The sequence below is a fragment of the Macrosteles quadrilineatus genome, unplaced genomic scaffold (genome assembly GCF_028750875.1).
Source record: "Macrosteles quadrilineatus isolate MER2022 unplaced genomic scaffold, UCM_ALF_1.0 Scaffold_9__3_contigs__length_116548681, whole genome shotgun sequence".
Taxonomy (NCBI): Eukaryota; Metazoa; Arthropoda; class Insecta; order Hemiptera; family Cicadellidae; genus Macrosteles; species Macrosteles quadrilineatus.
Genome location: NW_026542602.1, coordinates 82,908,469 through 82,924,647, shown reverse-complemented (window position 1 = coordinate 82,924,647; position 16,179 = coordinate 82,908,469). Strand labels below are relative to the sequence as shown.

The 16,179-nt window shown below is 30.8% G+C and overlaps 1 protein-coding gene across 1 annotated transcript in view; it reads left to right on the top strand.

Annotated features, from left to right (window-relative positions):
* Positions 1–16,179, top strand: part of LOC129003910 (uncharacterized) — a 50,380-nt gene that overhangs the window by 635 nt on the left and 33,566 nt on the right. The gene's annotated exons all lie outside the window — the stretch shown is intronic.

Here is a 16,179-nt window from a genome sequence, read left to right as displayed (position 1 = left end):
AGTGAATTGGCCACTTTGCTTTCTCGAATCGGTGAGAGAACATGTACATTGTTAGGTAACTGTAGGAAAAAGCTATAAACAGCATAACGATCTCATATTTATCAACAGTTGAATTCTCCAACTTTTATCCCGATAAAGCAGATAGTGTAGAGAGAGTTCTATCATAGACCAAAATAATTAAATATAGACCGTCAGCCGTGCTGCGATTAGCATAGGTTCTGGCGTCCACCACTGGGAGCGCATTGTAGTTGTGGCGTACGTGCTAACACGACCCTTTCAGCGGTGGCTGCCAGAACCTATGCTAATCGCAGCACGACTGACGGTCTATATTTAATTATTGTTGTCTATGGTTCTATGTACCAACTATGATTTTGTACTATTGTTAAAATGTGTTGAATTATAGTGGAATTTGCTTATGTAGTTTACTACGGATATCTTACCTCCGTCTGTGGTAAAAAGATTTCATCAATAACTGTAGACTGATCACTGAGTGCATCTAGTACTAAAAGGGGTAACACAAATTAGGTAATAACTACTTAAACATAATTTACATTCTTAAACCACGGATGGATGCCAAAATATATATCACGTCCGTTAGTTATAGTTCCGTTCTATAAACATCCGTCACTTAGGTGATCACCTATCATATTGTTATAGCTTCTTATTTCTAGACTAATTTTTTTGAGAAAAACATTTTAAAGCAAGGGAATACTTCTTTCTGTAATGTCGTATTTGTAACCGTGGAGCACATTTTTGGTTGTGTGTCACATCCTATAAAACAAATGCGGTTGGAATCATAGATGAATCAAATTAGTTCATCTATGTTGGAATCTTCGGATAAGCTCATCATCAGTGTGACCAAGAACATAGTCCACTAAATTTGACATAACAATTAATATATTAACCCTTTCGTATGTGCAGAAACATTAGTTCTCATCTTTAACCAAAGATTTATGGCCTTTGTCCCAGTGATTATGAATTTATATTTTACTTAAGTTTTACATTTCTGAAGTAACATTTTGACATCTAATTGCCAACATAACAACTTTTAAAACTCTATTAACTTTAAGAGAAAAACAACTCATTTCGTCCAGTCGTGACATTTTCTGTGACAGGAATATTATTAGGGCTTTAAACTAATAAAGGACTAGGAAATCTCGTTACAGTTCAAATTTTAAATTAAGTCGTGTTGCCTTTGAAGGAAAACATTCTTTTCTTTGCCGGAAAATATCAATTTAAACTGCAAAGGTTAAAAAAAATTTGAATTTTGTTGATGATTTTCAAGAATTTGCCTTTTCTATAGTTGTTTATTTACTTCCGTTATTTTAAATTCAAGATAATGTGCACAGAATTTTACATCTATGTATTTTAGAATACACATTGTTTTGTGGTTTCTATGCTTATTCGACTTTGAATTAAAATCTCTGGAAACTCTGTAAAGAAAATATGTAACAATTAAAATAGCTTGTAAACCCACAGTATAATATTGTTCGAGCTATTTCCTTTAATTTTATACTATTTGGTGACTAAATTTAAATAATATATTTTATTAAGATACAACTAGTTTCAGTTTTTATGTATGTAATAACATAACATCTCCAAACTCTTATAATAACTAGTGTAGCTTCTTTTTTATTTAAGTCTTACATTTGGATATCAACTGAGATCAATATAATAAAAATACTCAAGTTAATTTTACATGTTCTCCAAAAACAATTAACGACAGTATATCTTTCTCTTCAAATACTTTTCTACTTATATTTGCTTGGATTTGTATCAGTTTAAAATAAACTACCACCCCTGGAGGGCATTAAAAAGTTACCTCCTCTAAACTGGTTTAGCGGGAGGAGATTCTAGTTTAAGGGCAGTTAAAGTGCATAATTTGTAAGGGAACGCCAAATGTGACCTGTCGTCAACTCTCCCTTACCTGCTGGGATTTTCTTATCACCAAAACATTACAGTCACTTTCAAAAATATTTTTTTGCGTTGTAGCAAAATTGTCATGATTACACCAATACAGTAAACTATTACAATATAACCTTCTTCGTATAACCGTAACAACATTTTTAAATTTGGCTGAACAACAGTTCCATCTTCTGTTCTTTTGACTTTTACGGTCAATGTAAAGTTGTATGCTTATTAGCTATCTTCTGTATTTTTCTATAAGGAATTAAAATAACTGATCTGTGGGACAATACAAGGGTGGGACAATACAGGGTGAGTCCAAAATAACTAAACAGCTATGTACGTCAGGTATTTATACTAATATTACTATTATTATATTATACTTTTATCTCCAGAAATAATTTCTTATGAAGTTTTTCCAATATGTTCTCTCGGTTTTCAATACAATAAGAATATCGAATATTTTAGTTCTGACCAAACTCTTCGTAGAGTTAGGTCATCATTTCTCTCTTTCAATGCTGCAGCGTTAACATTACGAATTTGTTGGAAGAGACAATCATTGCAAACACTTTGTCCTACACATAACCCTATAGATAGAAAACCTGGACTGGCAACTTTGGTTTATTAACGTCATCTGCAAGGTCCAATCCAGGCCGAAGATTTATGCGGGGAAGCAGTTCACTCAAAATATGTTAACTTAGAATAAAAACTAAAAACTAAAGAAAATACCACAGTGGGGTCTCTAGTTAAAATTTCAATAAAGTGCATAATTAACAAAACATATTGTTTCTGTAGTTAGCAATGGTTTTCATAAGACCCTAAAAAATAGCTTAAATTACACGTAAACATTTGAAAACGTACGTGATAACTTCACCAGAGTTTTGACTTAAACGTTTCAGTATTTAATTAAGAAAAATTTTTTGTAACCAAATAGACACTATAAGATTTTGTAATTAAATGATTGAAACAAAAATGCATTATTCTACATCAACAGTAATTATTTAGTTTTAAGTAATGTGACAGATTCATTCTAAAGTGGTAACATTGTTATCAAACGTTTCTAATGCATTTTTCAAAGCACTAAATTGTTACAGCCATAAAATCTCACCCGGTGCAAGGGAGTTGCCGACAGGTCGCATTTTGTGCCTCAACTCACAAATTATGCGCTTTCCCTTAGGCGTTAAACTAAAGCCCAGTCGCAGCCAAATCCTGACATTCCACCTTTTCATAGTTTATTGGTCTAGACTAATATTTGTTTAGATGTTTTTGATACTTGTGCTGTCCCATACCAACGAATTACCTTGATGACTACGTTAATAGCAAAATTGACTAATGGTAAATTAAATTAAAGGGTTTATAAAGCATTGCATGGTAGAATCCCTTTTTAAAACACTTTGTGGGTACAATATTGATTTCTATAATTCTCAATTAAAAAAACTTAAAAATTTGCATCTGCTTAAAAGTTGTAGAGAGTATCTTTTGAGTTCGATTATTGTATTTGCAGACAACTTTAAAACTAGTTTCAGTTCTCAAAACTTGTAATAACACAAACAATACTAATTCCAAATTCTATCCTCAGAACTTCGTGAAGTTTACTAGTTATAATGATGGTTTTATTGTGAATTCATTTGCTTATTATGTGAAAGACGACAAAATAGTATTTACTTTCTCAGACTAAACTAATTGGCGGATAATATTGTTATATTTTCCGTACCATGCCGGAAAATGTTGTCTTTTGGTATATACGTGACATTAAATATGATAAAATAAATAATAAGATGGTTTGTATAAAAATTATTTCGAAAATCACAATGGGAACTTCTCCCTCATAATCCATTAGCTCAAACTAATATCATACCAACAATAGTAACTTTTTTATCACAGGCTTAAAAAGTGTACAAAACTATTTTAACTAAGACAACCAATTTTATAATGTACAATCTTCTCAGTAACCATCAAACGAAATAAAACAATTTTCAAAATTTCTCGGTGAGAATATAAAGAACACAGAAGGTATAAAACCATTACCTATTTGACTGTAACTATTTGATATTCATAATAGATTTAAATACAGTACTAAAGCTAACCCCGTGGTTGAAAACTAGAACAAAAATATGTACTGTGCAAACTTCTCTATTTTCACCCCACGCTGTAAAACAACATGTTATTAGATTTTCTTCCATTCGTTTTGATTTTCTATGTATATTTTGTTGTTATTTCGTCACCAATATGGCAGCCCATAATGCCCAAGTTAATTTTTGTATTTTTAATTCATTTTTTGTGCCTATTATTGAGCCTATTTCAATTGATAAAGGGATTCTGCAAATCTACAGGCAAATAACTTTCTAACAGTATGCGTAGATTTTCCCTGCGAGGTTTCAATAAGCATGCTTGTCTATTAATATATCAAATTAGCTCCATGTTAAATCTCCATAAGAAAAGTTTAATTTCCAATTTGAACCAACTAACATAAACATGATAAAAATTCAAATAAACCCTGCACATATAGGACCAATACTCTTTCTTTTGGTATAACCCGCGTGTAATTCGGTCCAGTAGTATGGTCAGGCTTGCTGTCATAAGTTTTGCAAAAGGCTTTTTAATATATCAGATTAGAATTTATTATGTATAACTTATTTATTTTATTTTCGTCGGCGAAGCTCATCTCTTGCAAAGCATTCAATAATTGGTTAAAAATTAATTTGTGACAACATAATATGTTGCTTCGGTCAATCAATAGTAGAGACCATCCTGCCTGCACATTAGTTCTCCATAGAGAGTATAATCAATGACCATCTATTATAGTCGGCCTCAGCTGTAGAACTGTTACAAACATCACTGCATTATTCTGTCCAGCAGACTGTAATGGATCAGTTCAAGTTGTTCTTTGTAATAAAAACATAATGTACCTAGAATATCAGAGTATACTGGGAATTCAGGTATTTTTAGAATTCAGAATACTTTGGTATCGTAACAAAATATTGCTAATAACACAACACAATATTTAAAAAGTCTAGAATACCCCAATAGTTATTTAAAATAGTACAACCATACTGTTGGTTGTAGTTCTGAGTTTTACATTGCAATAATGAATTCATAAATGAAGGAAAATGTCTATATCTACTGATTGTTTTCCTTTTAAACTGTTGGAACTAACTGTTTTCTAAGTCAGAGAAGGAAACTGCCCTAGGATGTTTCCTTTTATGTTTTGTGAAGAAGCGCAAAGGACAAATGTGCTCAATCCCCAAGTGGATGGCGATGTCACGTACAAAAACCCGCTGATTTCCACAGACTGTTTCGGATTACAGAAACGGGAACGTTTGAATCATTAAACTACTATCGAAACCGTGGTTATGTTAAATACATTGCTTAAATTCACTTTGAAATTAGTGGAAAATGATTTATTTCAAAACTTTAAAACGTCTGCTGACTTAAAATGATGTTTCAGTTTCAGCAGAGGGAGATAAATAACAATTTATGTAATTTTACAAAATGGAATAGATAAAAAGTTGATGGAATAGTTGAAAAAAAAATAGATTAAGCTTAATATTGTAGCTTGTATAAGATTAAGATATTATTTTGATATACAACTCTGATGATAGCATTAGTAAATGTTTATTTGGAATAATTAATTAGCAAATATTATGGCCTTAATTCCTAAAAACACCACTATAAATAGTTAAGTACTTAAGTGTAACTAAGTACCTACTAAAGTAATTGATGTTATGCTTACCGTATGCTATTGATTTTAGGTCAATGATATGCTACCACCACATCAACGCAAATAATATTATAATTTGCCCTCTGATGTTTGTAGTTTGTATGTGGCGAAGAAAGGTTCAGCAGTTCCCAAGTAGTCCACAATCCACAAACTCTGTTGGCTAAGCCAACTAATTGAACGCCATCAGAATTGTAGAACTATGCTAATAACTTGAAAGACGTTCCGAACTAGGTTAGTCTTGATTGCTATCTGGGTTTGTCAACATTGATGTTCCTCCAACTAGTCTATAACGACGAGAAATATTTGATTGTCTTATTGGGTGCATAATATTGTGGTTAAATTAATCAGCCATGTCTAAGGAAGTATTATTTTTAATCATTTTACATCGGTGTATTAACAGCATTTAGATTGTCTTGGCCTTTATCACGTTCTAGGTTTTAGGCACTAACTAAATTAAATATTTTTGAACGCCAAATATCGCTATACAAATAATATTTAAATTACAGTTATGAAATTCTTTCATTGGTTCTCATATATTATAGTTATTCCAAATTTAAAAAGATCGATTTTAAAATAACTGAAATATCATGATTTTTAGTTGTAAAATGAAGCAAACCTGTAGTTTATCCTTATTCTACCCCATTTTGCAACTAAAAATAGTGATATTTCAGTTATTTGTAATCAATCTTTTTTTAACGTAGTGTTGTTTGATAAGGAATTAAACATGCTAAGTAAACTCTTGACATTTTCTCATAAAATCAACCATATTTTAATAATTTTAACTTTATGAATTTTAAATTACCGCTATTTGAAAACTTAAGCTAAATGAAGATATATTTTTTCCTAGCATGGGTTTCTTCTACCTTAATATAAATACCAAGTTTATAAAGATCGGTAGAAAAAAATACATAGATAAAAATGTTTTTGTAAAAAATACAAAATGGCGGATATCTGGTTAACAAAGCAGTTTTTGAACAAATTTATTCTTGATTTTCTCTTTATTTTGACCCAAGGAATCACTACGTAAATTATGTCCCCACCTTTTTTGAACACATTGTATTGTATTGTGTTCTCAAGTTGTAATTTATGTGATGACAAGTTATTTAATCCAATATTGTTGCTATAACTGAGTGCCAAAAAGAAAAACCTGTTCAACACGACAGTTCCATAACTATTACTATTAACCGAACTATTAACTTATTAGGCTAAACATTCATCAGGTGTGAAACATTAATTTTGCAGTCAAATTTTAGGAAATGAAAACATTAAAAAATAGCATTAGTACAGGGATGGATCAGTTCAATAGTATAATTAATTTAATGTTTGGATGTTTGTTAGAGATTAACATGTTATGCATGTCGACTCTGGGTAGTACCTTAGAAGCAGTCTTTGATACAGTACTCATTATTATTCTATTAGTGTTCATGCTGTAGTTATAACTTCCAGAATATCTCATGTTAAACGGCCTAGCTCTAATTTCGTTGCGATTGTGCTCCATAACTTGTAATTTATAGTTACCACTTTTTTACTTGTAGCCTACTGTATGTTTAAAAACATACATTCGTATGTTTAACGAACGAGTAAAATAAAAACACCCCCGTCCCAACAAACCTGCTCACGAAGAACACTTTCATTTGTGTGGTTGGGTTATAACTAAAGTACTTCCTAAATGTTCAAAATAATTCCCTATTTAATAAGAATTGAGTTTAATGGCTGTTGCTGCTTGTATTTGGTCGTATGTATTTTGTTATGTTAAATGTTATTAGAATGAAATGGAGGATAGATTTGATGAACAATAGAACTACAACAGTTGATCTAATCTCTAACTAGATTAATTTATTCTGAAGAGATAACTAGGTATAGTATTTATTTTTTAAATGTAATTTAGTTTATATTTCTTGGGTCAAAATTGGGAAAATTAACTCCATAAAACCCCGTTCCAAAATTCGGATCATGCTGGTTCGCGATCTACTCGAATCGTTCGAATGAACATAAGTTTTCACATTTGTACCAAACTTTGTAAAAAAATCGAATGATTTATTTACTCGAGTTATCATCCTAACAGACATGAACTCGCTTTTTTTGCTTTTGGTTGCATCAAAACAAAAAAAGTAAATCGGTACCCGTCTTACCTTGAAACCTACAATAATAGCAGCTGAATTGTTATGGGAAATTCACTTGAAGTATATAAATTCTTATATAAATCCCCTATATATATTTGATTTCAGTTATTGGGTTACAAATTTAGAATTATACTTTGCCACGTTTTTGTGGGGGATAAAATTACATTACTTGGTTTTAATTATGTGGTTTCCGGTTAACCATTTCTATAATTATTGGCCACAAATTAAACTGTTCCCCATATATCATTTTATATTTTATAATATATAACAGAGTTTCCGAAATCAATATTTGTCGTTATATTAATTTGCAGTAAAATGTTCTCTAATGCTACTTACTTTCTACGTATTGCATTGAGGGTTCTATTTAGATAATCAAACTAGTTTTGTTAAGATTTTTACTTGTGTTTTATATGGATCCAACCATTGACAATTATACTAACAGCAAAACAAACGTATTTTTTTATTAAAAGAACGAAAAAACTGTGTTTTGCTGGTCTGTAAATACTTGTACACGTAGTAAAGATGGGTTATGAAGATTTGTCTTTCACTTCCCAAGGGAAACAGAATAACAGTATGAAATGATTTAGAAGCCGTTTCTTGGGACCACTTCCTTTTATAAGGAGTAACGTGTTCCTGGCTTTATTTGTACTAAATGTAGAGCACGATGATGTATGTGGGTGGTAATACCTCTGCAATATTGGACGCGGGGTTTAAATCTCCAAAAAGTAATATAAACCATCGTTTAAGACTAAGGTTTCAAAAATTTTGTGGAATTTGAAATTACACATCCACAAGTAAGTGAGTAAAAAAATATGTTTAGTTATTTATTGTTTCTGAAAATAACAGTGTTAAAAATTAATACGGTGTGAATAAATTAATTACGGGTGGAGAGAGAGTTGGAGGGACAAGGCATGACATGGGCTAGAGCAAAGGAACTGGCAAACCATAGAGACCGTTGGAGAGTGTTCGTCGAGGCCCTATGCTCCCCCTAGGAGCTCAAGGAAATAAGTCAAGTAAGTCAAGCCATTAGTTATGGATTTCAAAATGTCTCCGACAACTGCTGATATTTGCGCTGTGGAATGCGCTGTGGATGCGATACTCCCTGGTATGGATTAACGTCCGCACTAGTGATTACTACGACTATCCTCAGTACTATCCTAATAATTAGACCAATTCGTTAATACCAAGGACAAATGTGGTTCGGATTCCACTATAAACTGTAGGTCAACATTGATGTTCCTCCAACTAGTCTATAACGACGAGAAATATTTGATTGTCTTATTGAGTGCGTGATATTGTGGTTAAATTAATTAGTGACGTCAGAAGAAGTAATATTTTTAATAATTTTACTTCAGTGCATTGACAGCATTTAGATTGTCTTGACCTTTGTCACGATCTAGGCACTAACTAAATTAAATATTTTTGAAGTCACCTATCGCAAGCACTTACACAAAATATTTAAACTACAGTTTTGAAATTCATTCATTGGTTCTCATATAGTATAGTTATTCAAAATTTAAAAAGATCGATTTTAAAATAACTGAAATATCATGATTTTTAGTTGTAAAATGAGGCAAACCTGTAGTTTATCCTTCTTCTACCCCATTTTGTAACTAAAAATAGTGATATTTCAGTTATTTGTAATCAATCTTTTTTTAACTTAGTGTTGTTTGATAAGGAATTAAACATGTTAAGTAAAAGTATTCTTGACATTTTCTCATATAATCAGCCATATTTTAGTAATTTTAAGTTTATGAATTTAAAATGACCTCCATTTAAAAACTTAAGTTGAACGAAGATATGTTTTTCCTAGCATGGGTTTCTTCTACCTTAACTTACATACCAAGTTTTATAAGGATAGGTTAAAAAAAATACATGGATAAAAATGTTTTGTCAAAATACAAAATGGCGGATATCTGGTTAACGAAGCATTTTTTTAACAAATTTTATTCTTGATTTTCTCTTTATTTTGACCCAAGGAATCACTACGTAAATAATGTCCCCACCTTTGTTGAACACATTGTATTGTATTGTGTTCTCAAGCTGTAATTTATGTGATGACAAGTTATTTAATCCAATATTTTTGCTATAACTGAGTGCCAAAAAGAAACACCTGTTCAACACGACAGTTCCATAACTATTACTATTAACCGAACTATTAACTTATTAGGCTAAACATTCATCAGGTGTAAAACGTTAATTTTGTAGTCAAATTTTAGGAAATGAAAACATTAAAAATAGCAACAGTACAGAGATGAATCAGTTCAACAGTATAAAAAATTTAAGGTTTGAATGTTTGTTAGAGACATGTTTGTAAACGACTCTGGGTAGTACCTTAGAAGCAGTCAGTCTTTGATACAGTACTCATTATTATTCTATTAGTGTTCATGCTGTAGTTATAACTTCCAGAATATCTCATGTTAAACGGCCTAGCTCTAATTTCGTTGCGTTTGTGCTCCATAACTTGCAATTTATAGTTACTACTTTTTTTACAGTATAAAATAGGTTTACGTACCTTACGTCGTCAATCCTTGAATAGTCTTACAAGCGACTAGTTTCGAAACTGGCGTTTCATATTCAAGCTTTGTCGTTAAACATAAAATTATTGGAACATGATGTCGTCGTCAAAATACACAAATAAAACATTTAACACGCACAAATACATTAAATTACAGAGAGATGCGCGGCCGGCCATAACATAAGGTACGTAAACCTATTTTATACTGTCTTAAATCAATCCTGGAGGCAATGCTGAACACTTTTTTTACTTGTAGTCTACTGTATGTTTAACACGGATAAAATAAAAACACCCCCATCTCATCAAACCTGCTCACGAAGAAAACCTTCATTTGTGCGGTTGGTTTATAGCCAAAATATTTTCTTAAATGTTCAAAATAATCTCTCTATTTAATTAGCATTGAGTTTAACGACTATTGCTGTTTGTATTTTGTCCTATGTATTTTGATGTATGTATTTTGTCCTATGTATTTTGATGTATGTATTTTGTCCTATGTATTTTGTTGTATGTATTATGTTAAATGTTATTGGAATGAAATTGGCAGATTTGATAAAACTACACATATCCATGAACAAGAAAACTGAAACAGTATATTTATTCTCTAAAAGAGTAACTATATATTATATTTCTTTTCTTAATTTCATTTCATCCAACAAGAAAGAAGTTTCAAATTGTATATTTCTTGAGTCGACATTGGGAAAACTAACTCCATAAAACCCCGTTCCAAAATTCCCATCATGCTGGTTCGCGAACTCGTTCGAATGAACATAAGTCTCCACGTTTACCAAACCTAATCAAAATCGGATGATTTTTTTGTTACTCGAGTTATCGTCCTAACGTAAAAAAAAGTAAATAGGTCTTACCTTGAAACGTACAATAATAGCAGCTGAATTGTTATGAGAAATTCACTTGAAGTATATACATTCTTATATAAATCCCCTATATATATTTGATTTCAGTTATTGGGTTACAAATTTAAAATTATACTTTGCCACATTTTTGTGGGGGATAAAATTACATTCCTTGGTTTTAATTATGTGGTTTCCGGTTAACCATTTCTATAATTATTGGCCACAAATTAAACTGTTCCCCATATATCATTTTATATTTTATAATATATAACAGAGTTTCCGAAATCAATATTTGTCGTTATATTAATTTGCAGTAAAATGTTCTATAATGCTACTTTATTTCTACATGTTGCAGATTCTATTTACATAATCAAACTAGTTTTGTTTAAGATTTTTACTTGTGTTTTATATGGATCCAACCATTGACGTTTATACTAACAGCAAAACAAACGTATTTTTTATTAAAAGAACGAAAAAAACTGGGTTTTGCTGGTCTGTAAATACTTGTACAAGTAGTAAAGATAAGTTATTAAGATTTGTCTTTCACTTCTCAAGGGAAAGGAAACAGAATAACAGTATGAAATGATTTAGAAGCCGTTTCTTGGGACCACTTCCTTTTATAAGGAGTAACGTGTTCCTGGCTTTATTTGTACTAAATGTAGAGCACGATGATGTATGTGGGCGGTAATACCTCTGCAATATTGGACGCGGGGTTTAAATCTCAAAAAAAGTAATATAAATCAGCGTTTAAGACTAAGGTTTCAAAACGTTTGTGGAATTTGAAATTACCCATCCAATCCACAACTAAGTGAGTAAAGAATAATGTTTTATTATTTATTGTTTCTACAAATAACACTTTTAAAAAGTGATGTGGTGGGAATAAATACATTAATCAATTACACTATTAGTTATAGATTTGAGAATGTCTCCGACAACTGCTGATATTTATAGGAATGCGCTGTGGATGCGACACTGGTGTGGATTAACGTCCGCACTAGTGATTACTACGACTATCCTCAGTACTATCCTAATAATTAGACCAATTCGTTAATACCAAGGAAAAATGTGGTTCGGATTCCACTATAAACTGTAGGTCCCTTAGTTGCCATTAGCTGTATGGGCTATTAATTAACAGCTGTGTCTAAGGAATATGTCGGCCTTAGCCACTAACAAGACTACAAGATCGCGCAACTCATCCTACACTCATCTCCATTCATTCTTGGCTTAAAATACCTACTTTGTATCGTCGCTATTTTAATTAAAAGTATTAAAAGATCAAATACCCCAAGGGACAATTATCTATTATTTCCCTATATTTCTTACGTTACTATTTATTTAGATGTATGCTTCTTTACTAAATGTTTGTATTTTCAACCAACCATTATACTTCACAATTGGAAAACCCATCACTGGTTATTACTTACTTGCTATACACAAATGTATTGGTTGGACTTTCTAAGTACAGTTTCTTATTTAAATATGTCAACTACCATTGTGTGTTTCTTAAACGTATTTTGAATTGTGTCAAACAGGTTTCAGCGATAATAAGCGTTTTCAAAACAAATATGTAAATTTTCTCAAAAGGTCTTGAGGTGTAAAAGTATGCAAATGACGGTAAAGTTTGTTGAGATTGAATTCGCTGTGCACTAATTACTGTAGGGTCGTTGTCGCGTAAACTCTGTGAAATTTGTTTGACTAAGATGATGAAGGGGTGGGGCTTTTGCAGGATTTCGAAATTAAACCTAACAATCATCTAAAATTAACCACTTTTTTCACGATTTCGAAAAAAATTGTTACGTTTTAAATTTGATCAAAATCTGTTCTCTTTAATAACTTTATTTTGCTGAAAACACCTTTGGAGCGTATAAAACACGAAACTCGTATATATTTTGAACGTCTTAAATATTACAATACAATACAAAATATTATATACAGAAAAAAAATATTTTGTACCTCAGAATCAATGATACGAAAAATCTGCAAATTAGACACTTTAACTATTTTCATGGAAGCTATAATGTGAAGACCTTTGTTATATGAATGCCATTTTCCAATATGGCGGCTAACATTTAAATTTATGACCAAACATATAAAAAAGATTTCCTAGGGTTGCGACTTATAATACGAATACCTATATATACAGCCAAAAGTACCCATGAACTTTTGAGAAAACCACAAGACACACCCCCATAAGCCATATACTTAAAATGTTCGTCATGACGAGAAAGCTTTGCTCAAATCCATTATCCAATATCCATTTGTTCATAAATTGCCCTTTAAGGTCATAATTGCTTTCCAAAGGGAACTTTCCATATACTTAATGTTAAAAATACCTCAGCTGTTCTTATTTGTATGTTATTCTTTCAATTTATTACCTTATTAAAATCTGGCGTGATTATTTGTTTGTAATGCTGTAATCTGTTTTGTTAATTTTAGCTTAACTTAACCAATCAATAGTTTTACTTATGAAGTCAAACGTGTTGAAGCCCGTGGATAACAGCTAGTTACTAATTTTTACAAAAGAAACGCTTCATTATTGTTAAGTTATCAAATTATTAGATTAAACCGTAATACTCCAAAGTTAACTACAAACGTTTAAATAAACTGCTATATCTAATAAGTCTGTTAAAAACTACTGTGCAGGCCTGAACCATCAGTTTTTTAATTGTAATTGTATGCTTGAGGTCATATCGAGTGTTCTGCTACGAATATCCTAAAGTAGTTGGATTTAGACAAACTACTTTACTGTGAATTGTGATGAATAACAATACATCGGCTCTATTTTAAACATGTTTCCAACAGTAATTGATTTTTAAGTGGTTGCTTTTGTAGTCTTCCTTTTAATTATTCAATCATGGATCTCAAATTAATTGTTATGTTTTATTTTATTTTATAAGTCAAAACTTACACAACCGTTTTTAAAGTAATTTTATCTATTAGAGGAGTTACATTCAGAAAAAAACTCTGAACATTATCAATATCGGAATGAAGGTGTTTAAATGATTAATTTATAACTAAAAATGTTGGTAGAATGTAGAGCTCTAGATGCATTATTCAGTGTTAAATTAATACAGAGATGCTAATTAAAGATCTAGAGCTAGCAGTTAATAACCCTATAAACTTGGTGAGAACGCTCCTCGACGTTCCAGATTTTCAAATGGTTATTTCCTCTTGTTTTCTTTATAATGGCGCAGTTTAATCAAAGAATGGGTAAAGCTAAAAAAAACATCTACAGCATATGGTTATCTGATGGGTACACAGAGCTCCCGTGCACTTTTGAGGAAAATTAATCGAATCAAAATGTCCTTCCTTGTAAAAAAAAGTAATCCGCATGAAAAGTGTCAATACAAGTGTTTACAATAGTAAAAAACTAACGATAAAATAATTAAAGGTTAAAGTATTAGAGTTTTACAGACTTTTCTTTTTAAAAGTTCATCAATACTGTAAGGAGTCAATATAAAATGGCTTTATTTTAAAAATTAATTCTGTGGTGTTAGCTTTGTACCATTATATTTTTCCACCTTGCGCTATTATTAATGTGTTATATTAATGTCAGATATTCGTTATTTACAGTAGTTTGGTGAACACTTACAAGCACAATAAATATTTTGCCTTTTTGCTTCAACCGATTTGCAGAAAGTAAAAAAATACGTCTTTTAACACTTGAAAAGGACTTAGTCGTTAGAGGTTTTAACATTTTCATGTGTTATGAGGCGTATCTTTATTTACTTTCTAAAAATATAATAGCACCATTGACTAAAGATAACATGTACAATGCTGATTAATAAGTTATTCAATTATTTGCTTACTTAAATTCACTGTTACAACTTGTTCAGCTTAAATTAAATAGTTTGAATTTTTGTTACAAAACCCAGAGACATAATCTTAAATCATAATATTATAATAGTGGATTCAAACATTGAGATTTAATACAGTAGAAGTAGGCAAGACTCCAAAGTTTGGGGTTCCTGAAGCATAACTGTTGCCAAGATAGTATTAATGGATGCTTGCAGCCATAAAATAACTTGATGTACTGTAGCGCACTGTAAATCTTATGTTAAATAATTTAAATTCAAAAAATTTGTTACAGTTTTTACAACTTGGAAAGGTATAATTAAAAATAATAAATTTTAAAAATGGTTTTATTTTTTAAAGCATGTTTGTTTGACAAACAAGCTGTTATTAAAACAATAAAAACTTGAGAATTAGGTGGAAAAGAATCCATAGTATGTATAAAAAGTTGTAAATTAATCAACCTAACGAAAAAAATAACTCGAAAATAGTTATGCAACTTATATAGCAAATTACTTTTGTAAGGTAGTTTAAATTATTTGGTTTTAGAAATACATTGTTGAGTTGAAGTTTGTCCTTCAAGCAAACTGAGTGTTAGTTTTCCCTGTAATTAGAACAGGCTGTGATCGACGAGAGGGCTGATTTTAGAGTAGCAATTAACAGTTTAATCGACATCAGATTATATACTTTATTGCTAAAATTTTCATATTTATTGTTGTCAATTATCTAACTACTAATTAATGGAGAGATTTTTAGTTTCTAATTTAACTCGTGTTATGTATTCTTCATTTTCTTATACACATATTCTGCATTACACCTCCTCCTTTGTAAAAGCAAGACACTTGAATAGATTGCAATGTTATATTCGCAGAGAAATTAGCAGCGATAAAGTGACGTTCTTTATTGTCAACCCAAAACTCTATTTCTAAAATATATATACCAAATGATAATACTGATGATAAAATACCAGAAAAATGATAGCCATTAGTGTAAAACTAAAACTTTATTTTCAAACTAACTAGAACGATCGAAAATATCAAACATGAAATAAAACTTAAATTAATGGACGATTTTTAGGAAAATGTGACGATAACACTACATTTTAGTAATAAAAAACTAACTCATATTTTCAGGCATAGTTTTATTCATTTTTTTCATTCGAAAATGCCAAAAATGTAAAATACACATATTTCACGGAATTGTGAAAGATTAAAAAAACTGGTTTGAGGTTATAGCATTTAAACTCAAAATAAAGCTTAATTACATCAT